This window comes from Hypanus sabinus, chromosome 21 (assembly GCF_030144855.1).
Source record: "Hypanus sabinus isolate sHypSab1 chromosome 21, sHypSab1.hap1, whole genome shotgun sequence".
NCBI classification, from domain to species: Eukaryota; Metazoa; Chordata; class Chondrichthyes; order Myliobatiformes; family Dasyatidae; genus Hypanus; species Hypanus sabinus.
Window position 1 is genome coordinate 70,141,621 of NC_082726.1, and position 12,666 is coordinate 70,154,286.

Below are 12,666 nucleotides of genomic sequence, written 5' to 3' on the forward strand. Positions count from 1 at the left end.
TAACTGGTGTCTGTAGTACCACTCCTAATTTTTTTTTAAATTTAGACATGCTATCGCTTGGGAAAACAATTGAAATGTGGTAGCGGGATTGGAATCTTTCCATTTAAATAAAATGGATCTTCTGGCTATTAATGTCACAAAAGCAATTATAAGACAAGCTGATGAGGAAAAATGACTGGAATCTATCACTGGTAGTCCAAAGAGTGCAGTAATAGGATGAGGTTGTAAATTAACATGCAGAACTACTGAAATAATATCAAAATATCTTTCCAATATTTTCCTCAAAGAGGACAAGACCAGAACATATGTGTCAAGGAAGCTACTTCAGAATTACATCAATCACAAACAGGATTTATATAACGGTAAAAATGAGCTAACTTATCCTTGAACTTATGAGCACGATGAACCAACTTAAATTGTATCAAAGTGTGTCTGGCACGCATTGAAGAAGTATTAACAAGTTTAAGATTTTCCTCCCATTTCTCTCTAGGTAAAGATATTTGAAGTTCTCTTTCCCACTCTTTCTTAACATTATGAAATGTACCAAGATATATTTTCATAGAACATAGAACATAGAATAGTACAGCACATTACAGGTCATTCGGCCCACAATGTTGTGCTGACCCTCAAATCCTGCCTCCCATATAACCCCCAACCTTAAATTCCTCCATATACCTGTCTAGTAGTCTCTTAAATTTCACTAGTGTTTCTGCCTCCACCACTGACTCAGGCAGTGCATTCCACACACCAACCACTCGCTGAGTGAAAAGCCTTCCTCTAATATCAAACTTCCCTCCCCTTACCTTAAAGCCATGTCCTCTTGTACTGAGCAGTGGTGCCCTGGGGAAGAGGCGCTGGCTGTCCACACTGTCTATTCTTCTTAATATCTTGTGCACCTCTATCATGTCTCCTCTCATCCTCCTTCTCGCCAAAGAGTAAAGCCCTATCTCCCTTAATCTCTGATCATAATCCATACTCTCTAAACCAGGCAGCATCCTGGTAAATCCCCTCTGTACCCTTTCCAATGCTTCCACATTCTTCCTATAGTGAGGCGACCAGAACTGGACACAGTACTCCAAGTGTGGCCTAACTAGAGTTTTATAGAGCTGCATCATTACCTCACGACTCTTAAACTCTATCCCTCGACCTATGAAAGCTAACACCCCATAAGCTTTCTTAACTACCCTATCTACCTGTGAGGCTACTTTCAGGGATCTGTGGACATGTATCTCCAGATCCCTCTGCTCCTCCACACTACCAAGTATCCTACCATTTACTTTGCACTCTGCCTTGGAGTTTGTCCTTCCAAAGTGTAAAACCTCACACTTCTCTGGATTGAACTCTATCTGCCACTTCTCAGCCCACTTCTGCATCCTATCAATGTCTCTCTGCAATCTTTGACAATCCTCTACACTATCTACAATACTACCAACCTTTGTGTCATCTGCAAACTTGTCAACCCACCCTTCTACCCCCACATCTAGGTCATTAATAAAAATCACAAAAAGTAGAGTTCCCAGAACAGATCCTTGTGGGACACCACTAGTCACAACCCTCCAATCTGAATGTACTCCATCCACCACGACCCTCTGCTTTCTGCAGGCAAGCCAATTCTGAATCCACCTGGCCAAACTTCCCTGGATCCCATGCCTTCTGACTTTCTGAATAAGCCTACCATGCGGAACCTTGTCAGATGCCTTACTAAAATCCATGTAGATCACATCCACTGCACTACCCTCATCTATATCCTGGTCACCTCCTCCAAGAACTCTATCAGGCTTGTTAGGCGCAATCTGCCCTTCACAAATCCATGCTGACTGTCCCTGATCAGACCATGGTTCTCTAAATGCCTATAGATCCTATCTCTAAGAATCTTTTCCAACAGCTTTCCCACCACAGACATAAGGTTCACTGGTCTATAATTACCTGGACTATCCCTACTTCCTCTTTTGAACAAGGGTACAACATTCTCCTCCCTCTAATCCTCCGGTACCATTCCCGTGGACAACGAAGGCATAAAGATTCTAGCCAGATGCTCAGCAATCTCTTCCCTTGCCTCGTGGAGCAGCCTGGGGAATATTCCATCAGGCCCTGGGGACTTATCCATCCTAATGTACTTCAACAACTCCAACACCTCCTCTCCCTTAATATCAACATGCTCCAGAACATCAACCTCACTCATATTGTCCTCACCATCCTCAAGTTCCCTCTCAGCAGTGAATACAGAAGAGAAATATTCATTGAGAACCTCGCTCACTTCCACAGCCTCCAGGCACATCTTCCCACTTTTATCTCTAATCGGTCCTACCTTCACTCCTGTCATCCTTTTGTTCTTCACATAATTGAAGAATGCCTTGGGGTTTTCCTTTACCTTACTTGCCAAGGCCTTCTCATGCCCCCTTCTTGCTCTTCTCAGCCCCTTCTTAAGCTCCTTTCTTGCTACCCTATATTCCTCAATAGACCCATCTGATCCTTGCTTCCTAAACCTCACGTATGCTGTCTTCTTCCACCTGACTAGATCTTCCACTTCACTTGTCACCCATGGTTCCTTCACCCTACCACTCCTTATCTTCCTCACTGGGACAAATTTATCTCTAACATCCTGCAAAAGATCCTTTAAACATCGACCACAAGTCCATAGTAAATTTCCCTGCAAAAACGTCAGCCCAATTCACACCCGCAAATTCTAGCCTTATCACCTCATAATTTGCCCTTCCCCAATTAAAAATTTTCTTGTCCTCTCTGATTCTATCCTTTTCCATGATAATGTTAAAGGTCAGGGAGTGGTGATTACTGTCTCCCAGATGCTCACCCACTGACAGATCTGTGATCTGACCCAGTTCGTTACCTAATACTAGATCTAGTATAGCATTTCCCTTAGTCGGTCTGTCGACATACTGTGACAGGAATCCATCCTGGACACACTTAACAAACTCTGCCCCATCTAAACCCTTGGAACTAATCAAGTGCCAATCAATATTAGGGAAGTTAAAGTCACCCATGATAATAACCCTGTTATTTTTGCACATTTCCAAAATCTGCCTCCCAATCTGCTTCTTGGTATCTCTGCTGTTACCAGTGGGCATATAGAATACCCCCAGTAGAGTAACTGCTCCCTTTAGGGTGAGACTGCTCCCTCCCTTTTCGTAATCAGATCAGAAATAATTGTTACTAAACTCTTCTATAGGGGTTTAAACCTAATACTTTTTTCCGTAATTTCGATTTGATGTGATTTGATGTGATTTCTATAAGTCACATCAATTTAATTGATAATTTTAAAGGGATATTATTGGAAATGGCAATTGCATCATACTCACAGGTAGAAACAGACGAAACAAAATTAGAATCAGTAAAGAGATAATCAATTCTAGAGTAATTATGATAATTATGAGAAAAGAAAAAGAACTCTTTTTCATTAGGATGTAAGAACCTCCAAATTTATAAAATTCCCGTGTCAACTAAAAAGGAGTTAATAAAGGTAGCAGATTTGTTTGGAAGTACCTGATTGGGTGCAGACCTATCCAACATAGGATTCAAACAGCAGTTAAAATCTCCACCCATTATTAACCTTATATTCATTTAAATTAGGAAGCGATATAAATAGCTGCTTAAAGAATTCAGGATAGTCTGTATTTGGTGCATAAACATTAACCAAAACTACTTTTTGGTTATAGAGTAAACCAGTAATTAATAGAAATTTACCATAAGGATCTGAGATTGTGTCACGATGAACGAATGAGATTGAAGGGTCTATAAAAATGGAAGCACCTTTTACTTTGGTAGATGAGTTTGAGTGAAACTGTTGGGCTTCCAAAAACCTAAAAAAACGCTGATTATCCTCCTTCCTCACATGAGTCTCCTGCACAAAAATAATCTGAGCATTCAATCTATGTAAAATTTTGAATATCTTCTTCCATGATTCAAACCTTAGGTGTTCCATGAAACAAAGTTAACAATATTATCCATTTTCCTTAAATAAATTATATGGTATGTAAAGGATTAACCAAGTTGCATACAAAACTCATGAACCAGGAAGAGGAAAAAAGTTTAAAAGAGGAACGGGAAGTTACAACAATACAGACATTTTTTGTAGTTTCAAGGCAGCCCAAAAACCCCTTCCCCTCCCCCGAAGCCGTGAAACCTGACCAATAGGTAACCAGGAAACTATCTAAGACCCGCCCAAACCCCATCTCTTTTGATGGCAAGTCTCCAGATTTTAAAGAAAAAAAACATCACCCATAGCCAAAACAATACAAAAGTATGCCAGACACAAGCTAAGCAAAAAAAAAAAACCCTTTGCAGACTCTTTTAGAAAGCAAGGTCTTAAGAATTAAATCAGAATACAATCTTCATATTAAATAGTCACCAAGTCAAATTTTTAATCGTTTCCTAAAATGAATAATTAAAAATAAACAAAGTATATTAATAAATGAAAGGGCAAACAACTTCAATATAGAGCAGACACAAGCCAAAACAACCACAGTTCAAGGACCTGACTCCACGAACTTTAAATGTCTGACTAAATGATAAAATTAAAGTCAGAGGCCGTGTTAAAGTCAGCCTCTGAGATCAGCGGGGGAATTTAAAAAGCAAGCAGAGGCTGAGTTACTTCACTCCAGGTGAGGTAAGGCTGGGTAAACTCCTTTAATTAATCTAATTAGTTTAGGAGTAGGTAATGGAGGCAGCAGTTAGGGCCATCGAGTGCTCCGTTTGCAGTATGTGGGAAGTCAGGATGAGCACAGCTGTCCCTGATGACCTGCAAAAGGTGCATCCAACTGAAGCTGATGACAGACCGTGTTTGGGAACTGGAGCTGGAGCTGGATGAACTTCGGATCATTCGGGAGGCAGAGGCAGAAATAGACAGGAGTTTCAGGGAGTTAGTCACCCCTAGGAGTCAGGAGACAGGTATTTGGGTGACTGTCAGGAGAGGGAAGGGGAACAGACAGTAAGAGCAGAGCATCGCTGTGGCCATTCCCATCAACAATGAGTATACCATTTCGGATACTGTTGGTGGGGACGACCTACCAGGGACAAGTTGCAATGGTTGCATCTCTGGCACCGAGACTGGACCCTCAGCTCAGAAGGGAAGGAGGGAAAAGAGGAGAGCAGTAGTGATAGGGGATTCAATAGTTAGGGGGACAGATAGGAGGTTCTGTGGAAGAGATTGAGAATCCCAGATGGTCTGTTGCCCCCCTGGTGCCAGGGTCTTCATTTTCTCAGATCGAGTTCTTAGTATTCTCAAGAGGGAGGGTGAGCAGCCAGATGCCGTGGTCTACGTAGGGACTAATGACGTGGGTAGGAAGAGTGAGGAGGTCCTGAAAGGAGAGTTTACGGAGCTAGGTGCCAAGTTAAAGGACAGGACCTCCAGGATTGCTACCAGTGCCACGTGCAGGTGTGTTTAGAAATAGTAAGATAGTGCAGATTAACACATGGCTGAAGACATGGTGCAGGAGGGAGGGCTTCAGACTTATAGATAATTGAGCAGTTTTCCAGGGAAAGTGGGACCTGTTCTAGTGGGATGGTTTGCATCTGAACTGGAGGGGGACAAATATTCTTGCAGGTAGGTTTGCTAGAGAGGCTCCAGTGGATTTAAACTAGATACAAGGGGGAGGGGAACCAGAATGTAGGAACAGATGGATGGTAGAAGGAAGAAAAAGAAGACAGTAAAGTTCTTTGTACTGTTAGAAATAAACAGAGAGGAAGAGGTGGAGATTTCTTAAATGCATTTATTTTAATGCTAGGAGCATTGTAAGAAAGGTGGGTGAGCTTAGAGCATGGATTGATACCTGGAAATATGATGTTGTAGTTATTCGTGAAACATGGTTGCAGGAGGGGTGTGATTGGCAACTAAATATTCCTGGATTTCATTGCTTCAGGTGTCATAGAATTGGAGGGGCAAGAGGGGGAGGTGTTGCATTGCTTGTTAGAGAAAATATTACAGCGGTGCTCTGGCAGGATAGATTAGAGAGCTCATCTAAAGAGACTATTTGGGTGGAACTGAGGAATGGGAAAGGTGTCGTAACACATAGGGGTGTATTATAGACCACCTAATGGGGAGCGAGAATTGGAGGAGCAAATTTGCAAGGTGATAACAGATATTTGTAGTAAGCACAGGGTTGTGATTGTGGGAGATTTTAATTTTCCACACATAGACTGGGAAGCCCATACTGTAAATGGAATGGATGGTTTGGAATTTTTTAAATGTGCGCAGGGTAGTTTTTTGCAGCAATACATAGAGGTACCAACTATAGAAGGAGCAGTGTTGGATCTTCTGTTAGGGAGACGGTGACGGAGGTATGTGTTGGGGAGCACTTCGGGTCCAGTGATCACAATGCCATTAGTTTCAATATAATTATGGAGAAGGATAGGACTGGACCCAGGGTTGAGATTTTTGATTGCAGAAAGGCTAACTTTGAGGAGATGCAGAAGGATTTGGAAGGTGCGGATTTGGACAATTTGTTTGATGGGAAGGATGTAATAGAGAAATGGAGGTCATTTAAAGGTGAAATTTTGAGGGTACAGAATCTTTATGTTCCCGTTAGGTTGAAAGGAAAGGTTAAAAGTTTGAGAGAGCCATGGTTTTCAAGGGATATTGGAAACTTGGTTAGGAAAAAGAGAGATATCTACAATAAGTATAGGCAGCATGGAGTAAATGAAGTGCTCGAGGAATATAAAGAATGTAAGATGAATCTTAAGAAAGAAATTAGAAAAGCTAAAAGAAGATACGAGGTTGCTTTGGCAAGTAAGGTGAAAATAAATCCGAAGGGTTTCTACAGTTATATTAATAGCAAAAGGATAGTGAGGGATAAAATTGGTCCCTTAGAGAATCAGAGTGTACAGCTCTGTGAGGAGCTGAAAGAGATGGGGGAGATTTTGAACAATTTGTTTTCTTCAGTATTCACTCAGGAGAAGGATATTGAATTGTGTAAGGTAAGGGAAACAAGTAGGTAAGTTATGGAAACTACAATGATTAAAGAGGAGGAAGTACTGGTGCTTTTAAGGAATATGAAAGTGGATAAATCTCTGGGTCCTGACAGGATTTCCCTAGGACCTTAAGGGAAGTTAGTGTAGAAATAGCAGGGGCTCTGACAGAAATATTTCAAATGTCATTAAAAACAGGGATGGTGCCGGAGGATTGGCATGTTGCTCATGTGGTTCCATTGTTTAAAAAGGGTTCTAAGAGTAAACCTAGCAATTATAGGCCTGTAGGTTTGACATCAGAGGTGGGTAAATTAATGGAAGGTATTCTTAGAGATGGTATATATAATTATCTGGATAGACAAGGTATGATTAGGAACAGTCAGCATGGATTTGTGCGTGGAAGGTCATGTTTGACAAATCTTATTGAATTTTTTGAAGAGGTTACAAGGAAAGTTGACGAGGGTAAAGCAGTGGATGTTGTCTCTATGGACTTCAGTAAGGCTTTTGACAAGGTTCTGCATGGAAGGTTAGTTAGGAAGGTTCAATCGTTAGGTATTAATATTGAAGTAGTAAAATGGATTCAACAGTGGCTATCACAAGGAAATCTGCAGATGCTGGAAATTCAAACACCACACACAAATTGTTGGTGGAACACAGCAGGTCAGGCAGCATCTATAAGGAGAAGCACTGTCGACATTTCGGGCTGAGACCCTTCGTCAGAACTAACTGAAGGGAAAGATACTAAGAGATTTGAAAGTAGTGCAGGGAGGGGGAAATGTGAAATGATAGGAGAAGACCGGAGGGTTTGGGATGAAGCTAAGTGCTGGAAAGGTGATTGGAAAAAGTGATACAGAGCTGGAGAAGGGAAAGGATCATGGGGCGGGAGGCCTCGAGAGAAAGAAAGGGGGAGGGGGGAGCACCAGAGGGAGATGGAGAACATGCAGAGTGATGGGCAGAGATAGAGAAAAAAAACAAACAACTAAATATGTCAGGGATAGGGTAAGAAGGGGATGAGGGGCATTAACGGAAGTTAGAGAAGTCAATGTTCATGCCATCAGGTTGGAGACTACCCAGCCGGTATATAAAGTGTTGTTCCTCCAACCTGAGTGTGGTTTCATCTTGATAGTAGAGGAGGCCATAGATAGACATATCAGAATAGGAATGGGATGTGGAATTAAAATGTGTGGCCACTAGGAGATCCTGCTTTCTCTGGCGGACCAAGCATAGGTGTTCAGCGAAATGGTCTCCCAGTCTGCGTTGGGTCTCACCAATATATAAAAGACCACACCGGGAGCACCGGATGCAGTATACCACACCAGCCGACTCACAGGTGAAGTGTCGCCTCACCTGGAAGGACTGTCTGGGGCCCTGAATGGTGGTGAGGGAAGAAGTGTAAGGGAAATCCCCAGAGCTGATAAGGTTGGTGATGGTATAGGAGACAATGGCCTGGTGCTCCTTAGTGGGGTCATGATCAAGGGGTAAATAAGAGGAGGTATCAGAAAGTTATCGCTGTGCCTCAGCCAGGTAGAGGTCAGTACGCAAGACAACAACAGCTCCCCCCTTATCAGCGGGTTTTATAGTGAGGTTGGGATTGGTGCGGAGAGAGCGGAGAGCAGAACATTCAGAAGGAGTGAGGTTGGAATTGGAACACGGTATGGTGAAGTCGAGACGGTTGATGTCCCATCGGCAATTAGCAATAAAGAGATCCAGAACAGGCAGAAGACCAGAGCCGAGTGTCCAAGAAGAGGAGGATGGTTGAAGATGGGAGAAGGGGTCATTGGTGGGGGTAGGAGAGTCCTTGCCAAAGAAATAAGCTCAAAGACGGAGCCAGCAGAAGAAGAGTTCAGCGTCATGGCGTATGCAGAACTCGATGGGGTGTGGGTGAAGGGGGACAAAGCTAAGGCCCTTACTGAGGGCACAGCGCTCTGCCTCAGAGAGTTGAAGGTCGGCGGGAATGGTAAAGACCCAGCACCAATGAAAGATGGGATCAGAGGGGGGACGGAAGCTGGTAGTATCAGTGGAGAGGGAAGGGTTGGGGTGAGAGGAAGATGGAGCCTCTGAGGGCCCAGGAGCTGACGATGGGATCTGAGGAAGAGGGGATAGTAGAGTGGTGGTGGGGGAAGGGGAGATGGGAGTCACGATCGCAGCATGTGAAGACTCTGCCTGGAGTTCAAGGCTGGAGTCGCAGTCTGTGGTTGCGCAATCGCTTTGAAGCTGTCCGTGGTCTTCGGAACCTGCGTTGATGGTGCTGGAGTCCGGGTTTTCAATATGCCCTGGGTTGCTGGGGCAGCCGAGATCGATGGCCAGGGCCAATCCATGGCCATTGGAACATGTGGTGATGGTGCTGGAGTCCGGGTTTTCAACATGCCCTGGGTTGCTGGGGCAGCCGAGATCGATGGCCAGGGCCAATCCATGGCCATTGGAACATGTGGTGATGGTGCTGGAGTCCGGGTTTTCAACATGCCCTGGGTTGCTGGGGCAACCGAGATTGACGGCCAGGGCCAATCCATGGCCATTGGAACATGTGGTGATGGTGCTGGAGTCCGGGTTTTCAACATGCCCTGGGTTGCTGGGGCAACCGAGATTGACAGCCGGGCCCAGGGCTGCGATACAAAGTCCATGCTCTGGGGTCTACAGATGGAAGATCTTGCGATCCTTGCAGGATGTGATAAAGTCAAAGAAACGGCAATTGCATGCATGGATCCGACGGAGGATGAAATAAAGTACAGGTCCATTGCAAATGGAGAAAAAGGTGTCCCAGAGGCGTGGAAGGGATTGTGATAGGAATGCCAGGTACCTTCTCATGGTGGAGAGTGTCGCCTTCAGAGCTCGATGGGAGAATCAACGGGAGGCAGAGTCAATTAAATGTGAGTACCTGGGATCCTCAGAAGGTCCAAATTGAGAAGCTTGAAACCGGATCCTGAACCCAACTGGAGTCAGTTGGCGGCAGAGACACATTCCAAGGAAGGATATATGGCTGTAATAGCAGGTCTGGGTCAAAATATGATTGAAAAGTTGAAGAGCCGAGGTAATTATAGATGGGGAGCAGCTAGCGAGGGTTTCACTGAACTCCCGTTGAAGAGAAGATTTAAATTTCTACAGTGTAGGCATCACTGGCAGAGGCTTCGCAGTGGTGAATTTAAGAGCAAACACGAGGAAATCTGCAGATGCTGGAAATTCAAACAACACACACAAAATGCTGGTGGAACACGGCAGGCCAGGTAGCATCTATAAGAAGAAGCACTGTCGACGTTTCGGGCCGAGACCCTTCATCAGGCCTAACTGAAGGGAAAGATACTAAGAGATTTGAAAATAGTGGGGGGAGGGGGAAATGTGAAATGATAGGAGAAGACTGGAGGGGGTGCAAACCTAATGCGAGGGGGTGCCAGTGAGTAACAACCAACAATGGCTTATGTGTCTACAAGTAAGACCGTTAGGTCCGGGAGTGTACTTGGTAAGACTTGGGCTATTTGTCCATATTAATGAGCTTCAAGGTTGCAAAACCCTCCTGCTCTATAAACGTACATATTCCTGTGCTATACACCGTGTGGCTGTTTATCTTTCTGTCATGTGCCATCAAGTGATTGGTCAATTTTACAGGCTTGTCCAACTATCAATTAACATTTGACCTACTACTTCCATGCCTAAGAAAGTGTTCTTTGTTTCCAGATGGCTACGAGTCAGCAGACCTATTCGGCTGCACTGTAAATGATCAACTTTCTGTTTCAACCTCCGAGTTTTTCCTTAATTTGTAACGGTGGTGACGAGGATTAACTCAGTGAACTTACTCTTTTAGAATACATGAATAAGACCATAAGACCATTAGACAAAGGAGAAGAAGTCAGCCATTCGGCCCATCGAGTCTGCTCCGCCATTTCATCATGAGCTGATCCAATCTCCCCCTTTAGTCCCATTCCCCTGCCTTCTCACCATAACCTTTCATGACATGACTACTCAGATACCTATCAATCTCTGCCTTAGATACACCCCATGACTTGGCCTCCACTGCCATCCATGGCAACAAGTTCCACAGATTCACCACCCTCTGGCTAAAAATTTTTTTTGCATCTTTGTTCTGAATGGGCGCCCTGCAATCCTCAAGTCATGTCCTCTCGTACTAGACTCCCCCACCATGGAAAACAACTTTGCCACATCCACTCTGTCCATGCCTTTCAACATTCGAAATGTTTCTGTGAGGTCCCCCCTCATTCTTCTAAACTCCCAGGAGTACAGTTCAAGAACAGTCAAATGTTCCTCATATGTTAACCCTCTCATTTCCGGAATTGTTCTAGTAAATCTTCTCTGAACCCTCTCCAATGTCAGCACATCCTTTCTTAAATAAGGAGCCCAAGACTGCACACAGTATTCCAAGTGAGGTCTTACCAGTGCCTTATAGAGCCTCAACATCACATCCCTGCTTCTATACTCTATTCCTCTAGAAATGAATGCCAACATTGCATTTGCCGTCTTCACCACCAATTCAACTTGGAGGTTAACCTTAAGGGAATCCTGCACGAGGACTCCCAAGTCCCATTGCATCTCAGAACTCTGAATTCTCTCCCCATTTAAATAATAGTCTGCCCATTTATTTAATGAGCATAATTGTTAAAGTGGAGGAATACTGTGATTCACAGCACCACTGGAATGTTTACACCAAATGGTTGGACTGTTTTAACGCGGAAAGCAGAATGTCTGATCCCAATTTTTAAAAAAAACAACATATTGCTCAGTTAATGCGGTCCAAAAACATACATCATCTGAAGTTTGGTGAATCTCGATTTGCCCTCTTTGAAATCTTATGGGAGCGTTTGAATTTAATTGGGTGTCATTACAATCCTAAACCATCAGTTACTCTGTAACAGTTTAGAGTCAACATTCGTATTGGTAGAAAATGAATCAGTAGTAACGTTTGTTGCTGAATTAAGAAAGCTGACTGAATTTTGTGATTTTGGCACTATTCCAGAAGATAGCGATTGCTTGGTCGTAGGCGTGTGTGATGTTTGCATTCAACGTCACCTATTGGCAGAATCAGAGCTTACACTTAAGAGCCTTTGGTATTGCAAATGACATGGAAGTGCAGATAAAAATGTAGTTTTGTTGCAACTCTGCAAAGAACAAGGAGAGCTGACGTTCCCATCACCCTCAACTTCTGCAGATTTTTCTGACGTTAACAAAATGATGAGAAAAAATAAATTTTACTCTGGGTTTCCAATGTTACAGTTACAGTGAATTTCAGCAGAAGCCTAATGACTGTGGGCACCGAGGCTCTGTCTGCCATACTTACCAAAAGGAAGGACACTTGGTAACAGTTTGCCAGTCATGGCCTCCAGTCAAACCAGAACATTCTACAACAGTACAGTACGCGGTTATGGAGCCGGAGGCATTTGTAATGCACTCAGATGGTCTAATTCCTGCTATATGGATGGTTTTGAAGATTAACGGCAGACCCATTTCCTTTGAACTTGACACTGGATATGTTCTTACCTGATTCAGGGAAAAGATTTAGACAAATATATTTGGCCCTAACTCTTCGAAGACATTTACGCCACTGTATTCCAGAATGAAGACTTACATGGGGTAGCAGTTATAGCTTCTTGGTTCTGACAGGGTTTTTCCTGAGCATGAAAATCAATCACACCAACTAATAGTGCATATCCCTAAGGGAGAAGGAGTGGTCTTAATCGATCATGATTGGGTACAGCAAATGCCTGTCCTAGGTGTGCATCAGATGTAAACAGGCATGTT

At 43.6% G+C, this 12,666-nt stretch overlaps 1 protein-coding gene across 2 annotated transcripts in view; it reads right to left on the reverse strand.

Annotated features, from left to right (window-relative positions):
• The window catches only part of LOC132379183 (tissue-type plasminogen activator-like), a 313,799-nt gene that overhangs the window by 202,182 nt on the left and 98,951 nt on the right, over positions 1 to 12,666 (reverse strand). The gene's annotated exons all lie outside the window — the stretch shown is intronic.